We start from the raw sequence: 19,096 nt of genomic DNA, 5'->3' as shown, positions 1-19,096 counted from the left end.
GGTTTTAAATTATTCGGTTTCCTTGGAAACCAGCTGCTGCAGATGCATTTTGCTTTCTTTAGCTAAAAATATCATCCTTTTAATAATCACTAAGGGAAAGGTTCTGAATAAAAGCAGAGTATATTGTTGTGGCTTTTTATAATTTCCTTAATGGCTCACATATTTTGGATGGGAAGTAGATAAACCCTTTCTTCATCAGCATTTCCTATCAGGCACTGGCAGACGTCTGCAAGGCTTATAAAAGGGAAGACAACTGTGGCAGCTTCTACGGCAGTCTATGGGATGTGTGTGTATGTGTGTGTGTTGTGTCTGTACGTGTGTTTATGTGTCCGTATGTGTTGTGTCTGTGTGTGTGTGTCACTGGAGGCAAAGGAGAGGAAAAAGGCATGAAAGATGATACAGGAGAATAAAAACCTCCCCAAGCTCTTCAGGAAGACATGGCAAGGCCACTTTTAACATGTAAATGTAGGTTTGTTGGGCAGACAAGTTGTATTGTTTTGTCTTCTGTGGTACAGTGTTTGGTTTCATTTTTTTTTTTCCTCCCCATGTTGCAGTGGTTAGTAATGTATTGAGTAAGATGAAAAGTAAAAAAAGATTTAATGTATTGGTAACTTAAAAAAGCTGGAAATGCAAGCATAGGCTGTGAGTAGTGAGCATATAAATCATACTGGACTGGTATGAGGACCGTCTTAACTCTGCGGCCAGACCACTGTTTACTGCTTCAGTCATTTTCTTACCCTGATAATCTACCTAATGAATAAAAGACAGTGCATTCTAGCAAGCTAAAAAGTTACTTGATTTAATATTAATGTAGTTCATTTTAAATTTAATAATTTTCTTAATATATTGTAAATATATATTTGAAGTGGTTTTCTTTGTTTGAAATGAAACATTTGTTTTATATGGCTTTTCTTATCAGAAAAAGCCCATCACAATTACCATCCAATTTGGCTCTAGGCAATTTCTCAAATTAAAATACTTCCATTAAGTATGCTTTGAAGACTGCACTGTCATCCCAAACACTGTTTCCTTTATCAGTTGTTAAGAAGGAGAACCACCATAATGTTTTAGTTTTACTTATTGTTATAATGCAGATGAGATCCTCAGTTCTTTTATCTCTTTACTGCTTCTTTAAATAACTTTGATGTGAAAAGCTTTATTTTTGTAATCGTAATCTTAGCAGGTTAGATTTAACATTAACAGTGTAGCAGTTACTGCACTTCCCACGCTTAAATCATGTGCTAAAATGTTTAATATCTAACCAATACATTATGTGCAATTAAATTCACTGGACGCATCGCCGCTTTGCTTTTCAGAGGGCCTTCAGGTAGTAGGGAGTATTTAGTTTTTCTCAATTAACGTGATCAACTTCAGAGATAACACTTTCAGGGTAAATGATGATAACATTGAAAAGCTCACCAGCAAGAAGGCAGAAGGCCCAAGAAATGGTCATGTGACCTATGTACATAACCTCACTCTCAGGCACAGTCAGACTTTTCAAGTATACATCAACTTTCTTAAGATTACATACCAAATACATACGTACCAAATTCTCAATGTTAGATTACTTAAAAAAAAAGAGTTTATTACTTACATCTATAAACTTTTATGTTTTTTTTTATTTTCTAAAAATGGCTGGCTCTCCTTTTAGATGCTTTTGTACAGGCCTCTCAAGTCTCATAAAGTGTACTAAGGAAATTAATATTTAATAACTTCCTCCATAACATAGGTAGGCTGCTTTATGTCTAGAGTGGAAATATGCTGGTTTGGCATATGACCCCACATTTCTGGAAATGAAGTGCTGGGATTTACAAGAAAGGGTAATAGCATCAGGGTGAGAAAGCTTGGGCCAGATTTCCCCAGTTTCACATATGCCACACACTTAGAGGGGTCCAGGCAAATGAACACTCACATTAACATCTGTATTACCTGGTGTCATAACGCAAGAATATTACCACTCAGGTGCTATTCTTGCTTTCTTCTACTTAGTACCTGATGTTAAGCATAGGGGTTACACAGGAGTGAAAAGGGAAGCTATGCAAAGCGGTTGCTGCTGTTCAGTTACAGTTTCATGTATCAAGGAGCAAGGCCTGGAATTCATTATCAGGCTCAGGATAGCATTTGGATAATCCACAAACGTCAGTCAGTGGTAGGGCACTGTATTTCTTAGCCGGTGGCTTTAGAGTTCAAGTATAATGGGCTAATTAATGTGACTTAAAAAAAAAAAAAAAGCCATTGGATGTACAAACTGTGAAAGCACCATCTGAGCCTAAGACCTCAAACAGTTTTATTCAAGGTATGATTATCCTGATGCATATCAGTGATGTGCATCAGCAAGGATGTTATGAACAGGAGAGCAACTCAATGAATATTAATCTCATTTAAAAGCATAGATACGGTGAATTTGGGGAGATGGCTCCGCAGTTGAAGTGTCCTCTGTGTAAGCAAGAAGACTGGAGTTTGGAGCCCCAGAGCCCATGCAAATACTGAGTGGGCACAGCGTTAGCTAAGTTCCCATACTTCCATTCCAGGAAGGCCAAAACAGGGGACCTAGCTGGCTATGGAAAACAACAAATGCTTTTTGCAAAATTTTATATCTTTAATCAATATTTAGCACAAAATCTTTCTATAAATATTCATATTTCCCCGTATTCTAGATTTTACGCTCCATGCACTAGGAGAGTGGTACTTGCCCTAGAGATATCTTCCTGAAGTCGTAGTTGCAGTTGTGGGGAAACGCTCCATCTTGAGGGACAGAGAGAAAGTAGACCTTTGCCTGTACAAAATTATGATAGCCGAAGACTATGTGTTTCTGTTAAATACAGGACATGTTGCATTAAGGACTGTAAAGAGAGTTGGGGTAGAGGAGGGCCTTGGAAAAATGTGGAAATGCACACCTAGCCAGATGATCTCCAGGGTGTAACAGCGTTTTAGAATTGCCTGGCATACTGCACTTGGATCTTCGGCTCCCAGTGAGGCTGGTGGGCTTGACTTCCTCACAGGCTCTAAGTTTGACAACAGGGTCAGAAATATATTTAGTTTGTTTTCTAGAAAGTGTCTGAACAGTTGCTTGCTGTCATGTTATGGATCCACCATAAATATTTAATAAATGAAACAGTTTCCTAAGCAGAAGGAGGCATGAATATCTTTACAAATGCCTTCCTTCCTCCCTCCCTTCCTTCCTCTGTCCCTTCCTTCCTTCCTTTGTTCCTCCCTCCCTCCCTCTCTCCCTCCCTCCCTCCCTCCCTCCCTCCCTTCTTTCTTTCCTTCCCTAGGCTAGCCATTAAAAGTCATCATGTTCCAGGAAGTTCTGGTTTTGATGGGGTCACCTTAGTTGGACAAAGAGGTTCTTGGAAAAGTTTGTCTTCACTGTTTTCTTTCTCTCACTTTGTAGTAATTCTTGTTTTACTTAACCAATGGGTAACCACTGTGGTTCTCAAACACTCTAGAGGACCCACATAGGCCATGTAGTCCTGGGTATCAAAGGAGAAGCTGAGCTTGGAGACTCTTATAATTTTCTGTCTCTTGAGATTATCACATAATACGCAAGCGAGGCCATGGGGAGAGAAGCCCCTTTCTTGTACTGCTTGGGCTGTTTCTTAGTGTGGTCATTGCATCTATCCTCTACCTTCCCTTGCTTTCTCAAGTCCATCTGAGCTGTGATTGCCAGTGGCAGGGGGTTGTCCTGTCTCCACACCAGTGCCTTACACAATGTCTGATAGGTACTTTGTGTTCCAAATTGTGCTGCTGACTAAATAATGAAGTGACTGATGCTCTTGCCAGCTACGGAGGCCTCTCTAACCTCAGTGACAGATGTGTTGACATTCTCCAATAGTCCTTTCTCTTCATGTACGACTCCAGGGATGCTCTTGAATGTGACAGCATCCTTGTCATAGAAAGGTCATGAAACCAGGCAAATTTTACATTGCAGGATTTTTTTTTTTATTGCCTAAACTCCACTTGACTTTTTCCGTGTTAATGGGGGATTTCATCTGCATATATTCCTTGTGTCGTGCCTCTCTGCTTTGTTTTGTTATAATGCAGCAGTGAGTCCTCCATATTAGCTGGTATCACAGTTACAGATTCAACCAAATATAGGTTGAAATACTCAAGTAAAATGGCGTGTATTCCTCAAGCAAGATAGTATAGCAGCTATGAGAATCATGTTTTCATGGCATTTGGCATTACACAGAATGCAGAGGCCATTCATCATAAACTCTGGGAGAGCACTAGTGTGCTACATGGATTCCTGTGTGTTTCCACAGACACAAGCATTTGTGGGTTTTAGGATGAAGAAGGTTTCTTGGAACCAATCTTCACAACACTAAGGTGTGACTTCTATTTCATGTATACATTCATTCAGAACGTCCTATGTTCAACCAATAGATTAGTTGCAAATTAATATAATCGAGTCATTTTAATATGTAAATACTAATATTAATGTATAAAAGATAACAGTATATATTTAAGCCATCTCATTCATATATATTGGGGGAATCAATGAGTCCCACTTGGTTATGCTAATGATGTCTAGTAACATGTGACTAAAGCTAAAATTGTAGAGGCTTTGGGTGTAGCTCAGGGAAAGAGTGCATTCTTAGATTGAAGGAGGCCCTGGGTTTCATCCCAGCACGGAAAAAAGCAAAAACAAACAAAACAAGCAAACAGAAACCCACACACTATTCAGAAACCTTCTTATTCCAACCCTGGTTTTCTGTTGATTATGTAAGACCAGTGTGCCGTTTTACTGACTCTTAATATAGCTCACGGTAAAGGTGAGCCGACAATGCAGGAGGGGCGAAGCCTTTTGATAGAATTATCACCACAGCCGGATAGAAAGGATAGAAGGAAGAACAATGAAGAAAGGGTAGCAGGGAGGGAGGGAAGGAAAGGCAAGGGAGGAAGAGGAGGGAAGAAAGGAGGAAGGGGGAGAGTGGGGGAAGGGAGGGAGGGAGGGAGGAAGGGAAGGGAGGGCGAATGTAAGATATATCAGGACTATGTCTTGGAAAACTGAAAAAGAAAGGGAAGAAAAAAAACGTGAAGGGAAAGGATGGCAGGCTGTGAGGGAAAAAAAGGAAACCAATTCTAAGCAGTGAGGTACCACAGAGAGAGTAAGAAAGAACGTGGTGCCATGGCGCATGATTTCAAATGTGCAGACCTCTGAGTTTGAATTCTGACTCTGTTATCTACCTCTATGACCTCGGCTTTGATATTAATAGCAACAATAGCTAAATGGATTGGCTTGTTCTGTCAGTTTTGTGTTGTGTGAGAAATGATCGCAATCATAACATCGTAAGCCACTCACATATGTTAGCTCAGAACACTAAGGGACAGAAATCCTGGTCAGCATAGCATGGCTCAGGGTCCCACAGGCTGGAATCCAAGTGTCAGTTCATCTGAGCTCTTGTCAGCCTGCTGCGGTGGCTCATCTTGTAGATGGTAGACCTCAGCTCCTCAGATCAATATTAGCGCATGCTCCTGGAGGCTGTGTGCCTTCCGTGCCGTGCATTCTTTCTAGCTCAACACAGAGAATCTTTCTCACACCGAACCCCTTTCTTAATATATAACCAGTGGTTCTCAACCTGGGGGACCCCTTTAGAAGCTGAACAACCACTGGAAAAGACAGAAATTTACATTGCAGTTCAAACCGGTAGCAAAAATCACAGTTGTGAAGTAGCAATGAAAATGATCCTATGGCTGGGAGTCACCACATGAGAAACTGCATTAAAGGGTTGAGGCTTCGGATCGTTGAGAGCCACTGCTCTTTGCCCAGTTTGAAAGTCACCTGTGATCAGGTCATATGCCCTCCCATCAGGTCACTGGCTCATATGTAAATCTGTTTTTGCCACATTCCATATGCCTGTGACTGTTCCAGAATCTTGTTGGTCACTTGCCTGAAACACAAATTGCACAATAGGTGATGTATGTATGTTAACAATAATTATTATTTTAAATAGCTGACAAATTTATAAAAAAAATAAAAAAGCAAGCTGCATCACTGGCAAAGGCATGGTAAAAATCACATCTCAGAGCACCATCAAAGAGACACAAGTTGGGAGTGCCGCTCTGGCGGTCAAACTGGCAAAATGTTTGGAAATGTCACTACTTCTGCCTCCAGGAATTCAGCCTAAAGTTGTGTTCAACAGTATAAATTATGGTAAAAATGGCACTGTGCTTTACATGCATTTCCTCTGAATATGATTCCTTGAAAGGAGCCTAGCTGTGTGTGGTGGTCCACACCTTTAATCTCAGCACTCCAGAGACAGAGGCAGGCAGATCTCTGTGAGTTCAAGGCCACCCTGGTTAGTCTACAAATGAGTCCAAGACAACCAAAGCTACAAAGGGAAACCGTGTCTCAAAAAAACAAAAAGAAAAAAGAAGGCAAAGAAAATGAAGGAGCCTAGCATCCTCTTTGAGAAATTTACTTAAATATTTATAGCACAGTTAGTCAGTGAAATATGATGCAGCCCTAAACACAAAACCAAAATCAAATTAAACACCTAGTTATGGAAGGAGATGTTTTGTGACATAATTGGCAAAATTACAGTTTGTAAAATTGTGTACACCATGGCTAATCCACTCACAGCCTTTTCCTGGAGTATGGGCTAGCCTTTCAGTAACATCTGATGACTTGATGAACAAACATACTCTAACAATTTCCCTCAAATTGTTATCAAAAAGGGTGAGAGACTTCTTTGAGAGTGCAAGGTGAGCTCTTCGCAGGACGTGGTCCCTGAACAAGGGAAAGACCCTGACACTGCTGTGCCCAACATGAAGAAGGAGGGTGCGTGCCCTCAGTCAGGACATCCATCCTGGACCCGACAGCTCTTTGCAGTACTCATTTATGTAATGGTCCCTAACACAACGCAGTTTGGCCCCTCACCCTTAACTTATCATCCTGCTTCGTGTTAGCAATCTGGTAATTTCACTCTCAGAAAAAAATATTTGTAAAAAAATTTAAACTTATAAAGAAGTCAGTTCCATAGGGTTCTCCAAGTGGGTCAGCCAAGATCAAGGACTGCGGCTACTGAGGGATTTCTTGATGCCTGTGACATAATGAAGGGAAAGCAGCTACAGAGCTCAGCAGGCCGAGGCTGCAGCCACCAAACAGGATTGCCTGAGTCTGATTCCAGAACCCACGTGGATGGAGACAGTCAACTCCTCCACGTTGCCGTCCTCTGTTCTTTATATACACACTATGGCAGGAGCGCATTACACACACACACACACACACACACACACACACACACACACACACAGAGAGAGAGAGAGAGAGAGAGAGAGAGAGAGAGAGAGAGAGAGAGAGAGAGAGAGAGAGAGAGACAAGCAAGCAAACAAGCAAACAAACCACCACCTCCATCGGTGGAGGTGAGGAAGTGAAAGGGCAGAGAAGAGGGCAGGGCGTGGGGATCAGAGCTGTCAAGGCTTAGACTGTGGTTTTGTTTGGCCTCAGCTCTGTGATGCATCCTAGCATAGACAACACTCCAGAATGGCAGAAGACGAAGACGTTATCAGTCTTTAGAGCACCTGGGATGCATGGCCTAACGTTAAATAAACTAGCTACTGATTAGTCCTATCTTATAGGTGAGAAACTCAAGAAAATTAGGCCAGCCACCCACAGAACTTAAGTAAGTAATGGTAAAAACCATGTTTGAAGCAATGGACTCCCCCTACCCCATCAAACCACTAATTTCTGGCGAGTCTTGGGACTACATACTGAGAGGATTGTTTAACGAGAGGCCTGAGGTACAGCCCACTGCAATGTGCACTGTGCCTGCTGCTGTACCACATCCCCTCTAGAGAGTCTTTTCCTCTTAAGATTTTATTTTTCATTTTTATCCCTAAGATCTTAGCATTTAAATCTCACAGATGTGCTTTTAATTGGGGGATCTGGATGTCATCAGAGATGTGGGTAAAAATTATTCTTCCCAGCTGCCACCCAGAGCTCTGTCACTTGTGGGACTGGGCACCTGCCTCAGACCTTACAACCAGCCTCATTTCTTCTGCCTCTTTTGCTTTCACGACTAAATCCTTGATAAAAATCAATGCCAAAACCTTTTAAGTTCTCCAATTGTTCTTTTTCTCATTTAGAGATTTCCCTGGCTTCAGAATCTCTCACCCACATTTCACCTGCCTTGATACATGTCCCCAGAATTGTTCAATCTACCTTCATTTTTATACCTCCCCCTGCCTCTCCTCTCTCTCTCTCTCTCTCATCTTTCTCTCCCTCTCATTAACCAATTTACCTTTCTTGTTAATTTGTGGTGGTGGCAGTTTCAAGGTAAACACTCTACCACTAAACACCATTTGCAAGATCTTTTCCCTACTAGCTACTACCAACTACCCTCTGATAAGTGACCCAAGCCCATGATAATACCCTGGCTATATGGTAAGCATTGCTCCAATGACAGGGAGTAAAAGACGTGAAAACAATACAGTAAGGTGATAACTGCTTACTGGTCAGTGTACTTGGTTTATGTGTGGTTATTCATGTGTCTTAGCCCACAATAGAAATCTTAAACATGAGCTGTTTTCTTTATAATACTTGTCTTATTACCCAAAACTCAAAGTCTGTGGAGGCATGCTTCTGAGCTCTATATTTCACTAACTTTAGAAAATTAACTTTCATTTGTAAGAAGGACATCATATGCAATATTCTTCATAGTTTGTCCCTCACAATGGCAAATTAGATTTTTTTTTTTGCCTGTTTATTCTTTAAGTGATCTTTTCTGAGTCAGTAGCTAATTAGTTATTTCTCATTTATACCATCCTAAATTTGGCATATCAATTAATGACTTACAATTTTTTACTCTTAACTTCAGCAACCTGCTGTTTGTTTTTGACTCATTGGGCACATGTACAACCACTATACTGTCAATTTAAAATTTTGGTGGTGTTGTTTTTAGAGACAGGGTTTCTCTGTGTAGCCTTGGCTGTCCTGGACTCACTTTGTAGATCAGGCTGGTCTCAAACTCACAGAGATACACTTGTCCCTGACTCCCTGAGTGCTGGGATTACAGGTGTGTACCACCACACCAGGATCAAACTACCATGGACTGGGTGGATTACTAACAAGAGGAAGAATGCTTGTCAGTATTCTGGAGTATGGAAGCCCAGGATTAAGATCCCATTATATTCTGTATGTGGAGAGACTTGCTTCCTACCCTTGTTCACTGTGAGCTCAAGGCAGAGTGGGAGGGATTTTGGGTGGGGGTGAGGGGATCTTAGAAGGGCAGCACTTGTTAACCTCTATGACATGACTATCCCCCACAGCTCCACGTCTTGATACTGTCACCTTGGCTTAAGTTAGGACTGCTACATTTGTAACGTTGTAACAGCATAGGAACAAAAGCATCCAGACCACGATCCTCTGATTATAGTACAAATTGTAACAATTTTTACATCAGGACTAATACAGTATTCCCAGTAGGTTGATTTTAAAAATGGTGTAGGCCCCATTTTGCATGTAGGAAAGATAAGAACTTGTTATGGAACCCTGAAGTAGAACTCAGACATATGAGATTTACAGCAGTTACACAGAAAACACAACACTCGGCACTTAGGGTCTTCAGCACCTCCAGATGTCAAAGTATAAACATGGACAATTATGCTCACTATATCCCTTGAGTGTTGTTTTCTCCCTAATACTTACCTCCATATGACATATATATTTATATTCATTTGCATGTTTATTGTTAGCTTGCCTCCCTCTACATCGGTAGCTCCCAGTAGATGAACACCATCATATGATAGTACAGAAGTTTAATATATATATATATATATATATATATATATATATATATATATATATATATATATATATATATATAATCTTCTTTGTTATTCTCTAGTGTCTAAAGTAATAGCAATGGACCTAGAGACATATTTTAGCAGTTAAGAGAGCTTGATGTTCTTGCAGAGGACCTGAATTCAGATCTCACTTCCCATCTCACAGGCTCACAGTTGCCTATAAATTGTGGCTTCAGGGAATCCAGCACCCTCTTCTGGCCTCTGCAGGTACTTGCACTCACATGTATGTCCCCACACACAATCCTGTATACAGTTAAAACCCAAGTAAATCTTAGGAACATGACCCCGAAATATGAGAAAAGACTGCAACTGTTTACTGAGTAAATAACAAACACCTTCAAAACAGGGAGAGACACAAATGGCCAACGATGACACTCAAGATCAAGGGAAAAACAAATAAATAAAAACCAAAAATGAGATTTGGGTGACCAGCATTGATGCTGGCAGGAGATGATGAGGTGAGAAAAAGTCTTTTGAAGCTCAGAGCCATGTGCCAGCCAGGGGCTTGGGGAACCAGAGACTACAAACACAGAGAAGAAATTATTAACCCAAGGGACAGGGAGCAAAAACAGTCCCACTGGATTGTAGTCACCAAAATTAAGGGACAGCATCAGGACACTGATGATAGAAAGAGGAGAGCCAGGTTCCCCCAAAGTATACCTTTTAAAGAGAAGTCACTGAAAGCAGACTTCCTCCATACTAGCAGAAGGAATGTCTTGAATTGCCACGTTGAGGTTTGACTTAAAAGATCACCTTTCCTTTGTAGGTCATGCTATCAGGGTTTCTTGTGATGTTGGTTCACTCTGATGGTTCAGGGCATTTGTAAGATTGTTGGTGAGAAAGACAAGGTTTTGATGCCCTAGTCAGTTAGCCCTCCAAATCACTGATGCTAACCGTTTTTGTTTGTTCACTTGTTTTTGTTTTTTGAGACAGGGTTTCTCTATGTGATAGCTCTGGCTGTCTTGGACTCACTTTGTAGACCAGGCTGGCCTCAAATTCCAGTGATTCGCCTGCCTCTGCCTCCTGAGTGCTGGGAGTCAAACTTAGCGCCACTACTGCCCAGCGCGATACTGACCGTTCTTGTTTGTATTGTTGAATCAGTCGAATTTAGGCTGCAAATTAAAATTTGAAATGTTAAATTAAAATTGAAAAGGACTTCCTTAGCTTTGTAAACAAAATCAGTAAGTGATAAACAGACACGGAGTATGACGTCCAGTACAGTCAAGGACTGCTTCTGGATCTTCAAACAAAACACTGGCCAGGTTATAGTAGGTTAAACTGTGAAAGCACTTAGCCAAAATGACTTAGCCCCAAGTAGGTGTCTCTCACATAGAACTGGGAATTTGGCCTCTTGTCTTCCATATCACAGAACCCATCACCTACTGCCTGCTTGACTGGAGGCTATTGATATTTGTAGTTATGTATCATTTCTTATTAGAAAGGGCATATTTCTTGGTAGCATTGTTACAAATAGCACATGAAAGAGACAACGAAGACTGCATGATTTTATCACAGGTGACCCTATTCCTTTCTGAAGGTCGGCCACTGTAGGCACTTGCGCTTATAACCGCTGATTACCTTCAGTGTTAATCTACAGACGCAGAGAAATTGTTACTACCAGTGGTTTAATGATTCATCAAACTGAAGTTAACAATTTTTAAAAAATATTCCGAATCCACCTGCCTCTGAATGGCTCTCCCTGCCCATGCTGCCACAAAGAGTAGAAGAAGTTTAAATTAATGTTTTATCTGGCAAAAAGATTTAGGTACTGTAGTCTGTCATGTGTAAAATCTATTCAGCTCTCCTTGGCGCAGGCCTTGAGTATTCCCTGTGGCTCTGCTGAATTGACTGGAAACAAGATAAGGCATCTAAATTCTGCAGGTGTTGCCATTCCTAGCAACCAATTTGATTTTTGATGGACAGAGAGCCCCAGGAAAGTAGATGCCTTTGTACCTGCGGGGAAAAAAAAAAAAAAAAAAAAAAAGAAATCTCCAGCAAGATAGACATACCCTCATCAGTATGCTCCCGGGATGACAGCGTGCAAGCGAGTGATCCATTCTGTTCTGAACTCTGGCTCTGTCAATGACAGCACACGACTGACTAGAACACATCAAATAAATGCATTTGACTTGTTGTTTTGGCATTTGAAAACAAGAAGCCGTATTTCCATATGCAGCATTCTTATTCCACATTCTTAATTTCAACGCTTTCTTACAGACATCGTTGCCAGGATGAGAACTAGGAGTGAGTCAGGGTGCAGTTGTTTGCCATGCTTTCCAGTGTTACAGGAAGTGCAGCCTGTGTGGTTCAAAGCACTAGGTCCTAAGACGACTCTACGTCCTTGACTATGCAGCCAGCGGGCACAGATTTCAATGCTCGGCTCCCGTTCCTTCTGCAGGTCCATGTGACAGCTATGAGTGGAATTTTAAAGGGGACGTTTGAAGAAGCTGACAGAGCCTCACTCCGCTCTTCTGTGCAGGAATCAAATGATGACGTTTTTAGCTGTGACAGTGTTGAGAGTCTTGATAGTGTCAATCTGTCCGCACCTGATCATTTACCCGTGAGTATCTGAAGCTGTATTTCATGTTTTCCACTAAATTACATCTGGATGGTTGATTTGGGGGGGGCTTCAGCTTAGCTCACTGCCTTGTATCTGCTTCCAAGTTCTTTGTCATACAAGTGTATTTGAGAGTATCGCTTGGTTTAATTAGTCTTCTTGGTGTGCTTCTGCCCATATCTCTAATGCAATGGGTCTAGAGGAGGCTGAATTTAGTCTCATGAGAGGTAAGCAGATGGCAACTGAAAATCGTTTCATCTTCAGCTTTCTGAAACAGGTCTTTGTTTGAGAAATCCTATCAGCGAACCATTTGTAGCATCTAGTACTGTGATGTGATCATGGCCAGTGGGGTGGGAAGTATTTGCTGTCTAAGTGCAATGCACTCACCTAGACTAGAGTTTTGTTTTTGTTTTTTTGTTCTGAGAATGAAACCCAGAATCTTGCAAATGCTAGACACAAACATTGCCACTGTGGTACATCCCCAGGACCTTAGGACAGGGGAGTTGGGGGAGAGGAGGGGAGGGAAAAGGAAGGGAGTGGTGGGGAGAGGAAGTGAGGCGGGAGGGGAGGAGAAAAGGCTGGTTAGATGGCTCAGTAGTTAGGGTCAAGCGTGATGAACTCAGTCAGATTCCTAGAAGCCACATGATGGAAGGAGAGAAACAGTGCCTGAAAATTGTCCTTCGACCCCACACACATATATGCATATACGTATGAATACATAAACATAAGCTAGTAATAAAAATGGATGTTTTAAAAAATATATAAGATGCTGGAAAACTTAGACTCTGAGAGACAAAGGAAAAACTCAGATGTAAGCCTAGGCGCATGCACTAGAGTAAAGATGGCTTCCTTCACATATGCTAAGGAGATGAATGCGAGCAAAAATGTGGAGTATGATATGTTTGGATTTATTATCCCACCAGTTTTCTCTTTTTTTTATGATTTTGTGGCTTTTTATTGCTCAAAAGGCAAAATACACAACAACATTTAAACATTAAGCAAAGCCTAACATTTAAGTCAGGTTTTAAAATTATGTAGAAAGTGAGTTGAGGGCTTGCCTAGTGTACATGACACCCTGGGTTCCAGTCACCATGTCACCATGTCACCGTGTCACCGGGCGTGGGGCCACAGGCCTGTGGTCTCAGAACTTTGGAAGTAGAGGCAGGAGGATTAGCTCATAATGAGCCTGTGGTACACAACGCCCTCCATGTCTTAAAAGCTTTAAGGAAAAAACATATGAGCTGACTTACGTTAAAAACATTATTTTTCACGTGTGTGGTGTGTGCGTGTATGTGGGCGTGTGCAAATGTGGCAAGGTGTGCATGCAGAAGTCAGAAGACACCTGCGAGAGTTGTTTCTTTTCCTCATTCCACCCATTTTCTGGTTCTATTCATTGTAAAAAAAAAAATATGCATGTAAGTGAAGTTTTTGATGCAGTTCTGCCCGTGAAAACGTCATCATTAAGGGGAAGGGAGACGTGAGGACATATTATTATTGTTGCTTTGTTTTGTTTTATTTTCGTGGCATCAGTGCTTGAACCCAGAGCCCTGTACATGTTGGACAGCTGTACTCCCACCGAGCCACATCATAATTTTTTCTTTAAAATTTTTATTTTATTTATTTATTTGTGGTGTGTGTGTGTGTGTGTGTGTGTGTGTGCGCGCGCGCGCATGCGCGTGTGTGTATAGCACATATGTGGAGGTCAAATAACAAGTTTCAAGATCTCTTTTTCCATTCTAGGAGTCCCAGGAATTGAATTTGGGTCATTAGACTTGGTGGCAAATGCCTTTCCCGGCAGACCCCCCATAACTATTTCTTAAACGTGTTAATGGACTAAATAAAGTCAATGAAGCTCTGTAACTTCAAATAGCCATTACAGGATGTCCTAGCTGGCTTTTATTGCTATATAAAAAAGGCCATAACCAGAAGCAACATGGACAGGAAAAGTCTTTCTTTCCCGCCATCTTATGGATATATTCTATCATGAAGGTAAAGCAGGGAAGGGAGTCCAGGCAGGGACCAGGAAGCAGGAACTGATGCTTGGGATACTGCTAATTGGCTTGTTTTCCATGGACTATTCAGCCTGCTTTCTTATACAACTCAAGACCATCTGCCTAGGGGTAGCACCACCCACAAAAGTTGGGTCTTTCCACATCAGTCATTAAACAAGAAAATATCCCTACAGGCTTCCCTCCAAAGCAATCTGATGGCGATATTTTCTCAATTGAGGTTCTTTCTTCAGATATGACTCTACCCTTGTATCTAGTTGACTGAAACAGCAAACTAGGATATGTGACAATGAGATAAACACCATTGAAAGATTGATTTTGAGCTGCGTGGTATTGGCACATGCCTTTAATCCCAGCACTTGGGTGGCAGAGGCAGGTGGATTGCTATGAGTTTGAGGCCAGCCTGGTCTACAAGCAAGTCCAGGACAGCCACGCTACACAGAGAAACCTTGTCTCAAAAAAAAAAAAAAAAAAAAAAGATTACTTTTGGGGTTGAATAATTCATATACTTTAATAAGTAAAGATAAAACCTATTTAAACAAAGTAATACAAGGTTAATTTCACGTAGATTTTTCTACCTTCCCTATTCTTAATTTTTAGCAAATTTTATATTTAGTGATTTTAAACTCACTGAAACATCCTCAAAGCCCTAACATTCATACACATATCTCTATGAACCCTAACATTCTACTTTTGTACCTTTTACCCTTTGCTCAAGATTTAAGAATTTTAGTTGAGGGCTGAAGAGATGGTTCAGAGGTTAAGAGCACTGTCTGTTCTTCCAGAAGTCCTGAGCTCAATTCCCAGCAGCCACATGGTGGCTCACAACCATCTATGAGATCTGGAGATCTGGTGCCCTCTTCTGGCATGCAGGCACACATGGAGGCAGAATACTGTATAAATAATAAATAAATAAAATTTTAAAAAATTTTTAATTGGTACCTTGGCATAATCCATCATTATCAAAATAACTTAGAATTCAAAATGACCAAATCTTGTAAGAAGTTTTAGGATTTGTATTATTTATCTCTTGAGCAGTGCCTTTTTTTTTTTAAGTGAACTTATAACAAGTTTAAAAAGTGATGCCAGCCTGGTCTACAAAGCGAGTCAAGGACAGCCAAGGCTACACAGAGAAACCCTGTCTTGAAAATCTAAAAATAAAATAAATAAATAAACCTAAAAAGTGAGTAAAAGATGCAAGAACACTTGCCAAGAGAGAAGATAGCCACAATTTGGAATTAAGATTGACTAATGACACAAAACTATTTCCAGACAAAGTATTCTGTGATAATAGGCTTTGGGGCCTGCACACTGCCTTTTCACACCTTCCTCTAAGCTGCCGTAGGATTGAAAACGCCAGGACATGGTTTTATGTCTAGCCATGACCTTTGATGCCCAGAATGGCATAGACCATTTGATGATGTTTCACTTTCTATATTGAGAGAACAAATTAGCTCTGGTAGTTCTTCCATTCTTTTTCGATGTAATACTGGAGTTTGATCTTGGGTTTTATATGTACATAACTTCACAAGTGCTCTACGGTTGAGGTACACTCCCCACCACAATTCAGAATTCTCAAATGCTGTAAGAATGAGTCAAAAATTCATTATATGGAATATTTGAAGAATTAATACAAGGTTTTTGTTTTTATTTTTTCAAGGCAGTGTTTCTCAGTTGGGAGTGGAGGCACATGTCTTTAATCCCAGCACTCGAGAGGCAGATCTCTGTGAGTTCAAGGCCAGCCTAGTCTACAAAGTGAATCCAGGACAGCCAAGGCTACACAAAGAAAAAACCCTGTCTCTGGGGAAAAATAAAGACAGGGTTTCTCTGTGTCATAGCCCTGACCGTCCTGGATCTGACTTTGTAGAGCAGGCTGCCCTTACCTCACAGAAATCAATCTGGCCTCTGCCTCCCAGAGTGCTGGGATCAAAGGCATGTGCCATCACACCAGGCTTAGTTTTTGTCGTAAAAGCAGTTGCCCACATTTAAACACAAGACTGTGACAGCACCCTCTATGCTTGAAGACTCTCCTTTACAAGCTGGGACCACTGGAGAAGCTGTCTAGCATTTCTCAATCATTTTCCTTTTTATCCACTCCTGTAAAACATCATTACTTAAGATGCTGCTTCCCTGAGATAGCTTATAATCTAATACTGCAGACCACTAAGCTAGTATTACTGAAGAACAAGTTCCACACCTCTGTGATTTTTTTCCCTTAAGCTCCAATATTTTTTCAACATCCTTAATATCTGTGCATTTCTTAAAGTCACAAATCGTTTCTCTCCTGGAAAGATCAATCTCAAGAATTCTCTATGCAAGTCGTCAATTGATTTCTGCGGCTAGCGCATTCACAAAGCACTGTAGTGTTCCTTTAAGCATCGTTGAGTCTTACACAGATGGTTCAAGAGCTTTTTGCTTCTTTAGGGCACTTTAGGGAAAGGCTAGAGAGAGTAGAGATAGAGCAGTTGATCAGGACATTTGAATAGTTTCCTGGAAGAAGAAAGGTTGCAGGTCGCAGTGGAGAGGGTATCTTTTAAAAAAATACTTCGATATGTGATCACAACAACTCCATTACCTCTCCACCACTGCAGCCTGGAGAGACACTCAAGCCCACGGCAGTTAAAGAACTCTCCAGTTGGAAACCTTGCTGAGGTTTTGTTTTTCTTTCTTTTCTTTTAGGGGGATGGCGGTTTTGGTGTTTTTGGTTTTTGTTTTGATTTTTCCTATCATCAGCACAGTTGATGGGCGTGTCTTGGTGACTAGTCTAGGGTCGAAGGGAAGTATTTGCGGGTTCTGTTTTGTGAGAGAATGTTGATATTTGTCACTTGGTAACTTGCGACTGAGAACTGTGAGGGGCGGGGCCCCACCAGAAGGATGAAGAAGAGCAGGCAGACACGATATCCTGAGATCACTTTCTGTCACCGTGCGCTACTCTCAGTCTAGTCACAAATGCAAAACCTTGTTCGTTTCTGAAGCTGAGAAAGAGAAAAAAACCCACAAACCCACTCTCCTGTCTTTTAAGAGGACCTGATTGATGCTTTGTGCAGGCAATGGCAAAAGACAACAGTAGTGTTGGATCTCATTTTTAACTCAGATGACTTTAATAGTGACTTTGAAAACAGCTAGTTTGACTCTCTCAGCCTACAGCTATGGAGTCCAAGACCACAGAGGAGGTCCTTGAGAGGAATAAACAAGTGAGCTGCGGCAGAGGACTTACGCCCACCTATAGACTCTGCCTTTCCACCCAGCCCTGCAGCTCCTGACGGTCTAGTCCAAAGCACAGTGAACCAACTCATCACATCAGACATGGCTGCATCTTTTCTGCCAACTTCTCTTAGATATAGAATGAATGTCTTTTGGCGAAAGTAAGTGAGTCAAAAGAACAGTAGGCCAAAAATTCAAGCTGAGTGTGAAATGACAGTTTGCTTCCCCCTTGCTTGTAGGAAGTGACAGGGCGGTCTTCCCTCATGTGTCACTGGCATGGATGGTAATATCTCAAAGCAAACATGATTTACATTTCCATGCACGGAATGGGTTTATCCTTGTGACATAATGCTGCTTGAGGTAATGAGGGAAATGCTGCCATGAAAAAGTGGGTGAGCTGCAGTAGGCAGAAGGCGTCTCAAACAGTAGCTAGCAAGTTTGGAGTTATGGCATTGCCTCCAGAGATAACCGTCTTCTCAGATTTTGCTTTTGGGAAGATGGAACTTGGGCATGTTGGCCTCCCTGAAAACAGATACTATCTGTCTATCTCTTCACTTCCTGGATACAGCCTTACTCATCTCACAACTCAGGGCGTCAGAAGCCCACGCCCCTCAGATATAAGTTGAGCTCATTTACCCACAACTTTCCATTACATGGAATAATCACATTCTTGCCATGGAGAGGCACAAAGTTCGCTTCTATTTGCCGGTCTGTTCTAAACCATGGCAGATCACTGGAACCTAACATTGATTTACAAGCACAACATAGGGCCAAATCTCAAATAGAACTTGATGTATCTGTGACAGGGAATCTAGACTAACAACGCTGTGGTTTTAATTCTGTTAGCAGCCATGAAAAAGTAAACATAAGGGCGGGTCTGTAGTTTGGATGGCACTGCCCCTCGCCTGAATGGAAGGGTAAGGCTTTATTAGCATGAGATCTGAGATACAGAATAGAAGTAATTCCTAACTTCCTACATCTATTATTTACTCAGGATGTTTATAGGCAGATTGATTTTGTAACTGTATTTCATTCAGAGAAGAATTAAAGTCATTATTAAATATTAATAATACCATCTTCACATTAGTGATCGAAACGTTTTTCTCTGACAGGAAGTTAATCTATTCACAAATAAATCTTAGAATGTTTACATTTTATAAGCCTCTCAGTACAGAATCATATCTCCAGTTGGTGAGGGGACAGAGACAGCATGCTGTTACTGTCAGTGGCCTCAGGAGTTCCCTTCATTTTTTTTTTTAGGGACTTCTAGCCAAAACCAAATTTAAATTTGTACCTTTGGGGCAGAAAAGAATTTCAGGAAAGAATAATTGAAATTGTTAGACTTCTGATTATTAGAATTGTTAGAAGTTTTGGAAACAGGAGTATTTTATTTTATTTATTTTGGGGGGCTCAAGACAGAGTTTATCTGTGTAGCCCTGGCTGTCCTGAAACTCACTCACTCACGCTGTACACCATCTAGCCTGGAACTCAAAGATCCACCTGCCTCTGCCTCTCT

The 19,096-nt window shown here is 41.2% G+C and overlaps 1 protein-coding gene across 1 annotated transcript in view; it reads left to right on the top strand.

The window, feature by feature from the left end:
* Positions 1-19,096, top strand: part of Csrnp3 (cysteine and serine rich nuclear protein 3) — a 192,828-nt gene that overhangs the window by 1,848 nt on the left and 171,884 nt on the right. Inside the window, exon 2 of the mRNA XM_051167153.1 lies at positions 12,209-12,370. The gene's annotated coding sequence lies outside the window, so the exon portion shown is untranslated. The remainder of the gene's footprint in view (positions 1-12,208; positions 12,371-19,096) is intronic.

Source organism: Acomys russatus, chromosome 24, assembly GCF_903995435.1.
Source record: "Acomys russatus chromosome 24, mAcoRus1.1, whole genome shotgun sequence".
Lineage (NCBI taxonomy): Eukaryota > Metazoa > Chordata > Mammalia > Rodentia > Muridae > Acomys > Acomys russatus.
The sequence above is the reverse complement of the archived record's forward strand: the minus strand, read 5'-3'. Positions and strand labels throughout refer to the sequence as shown.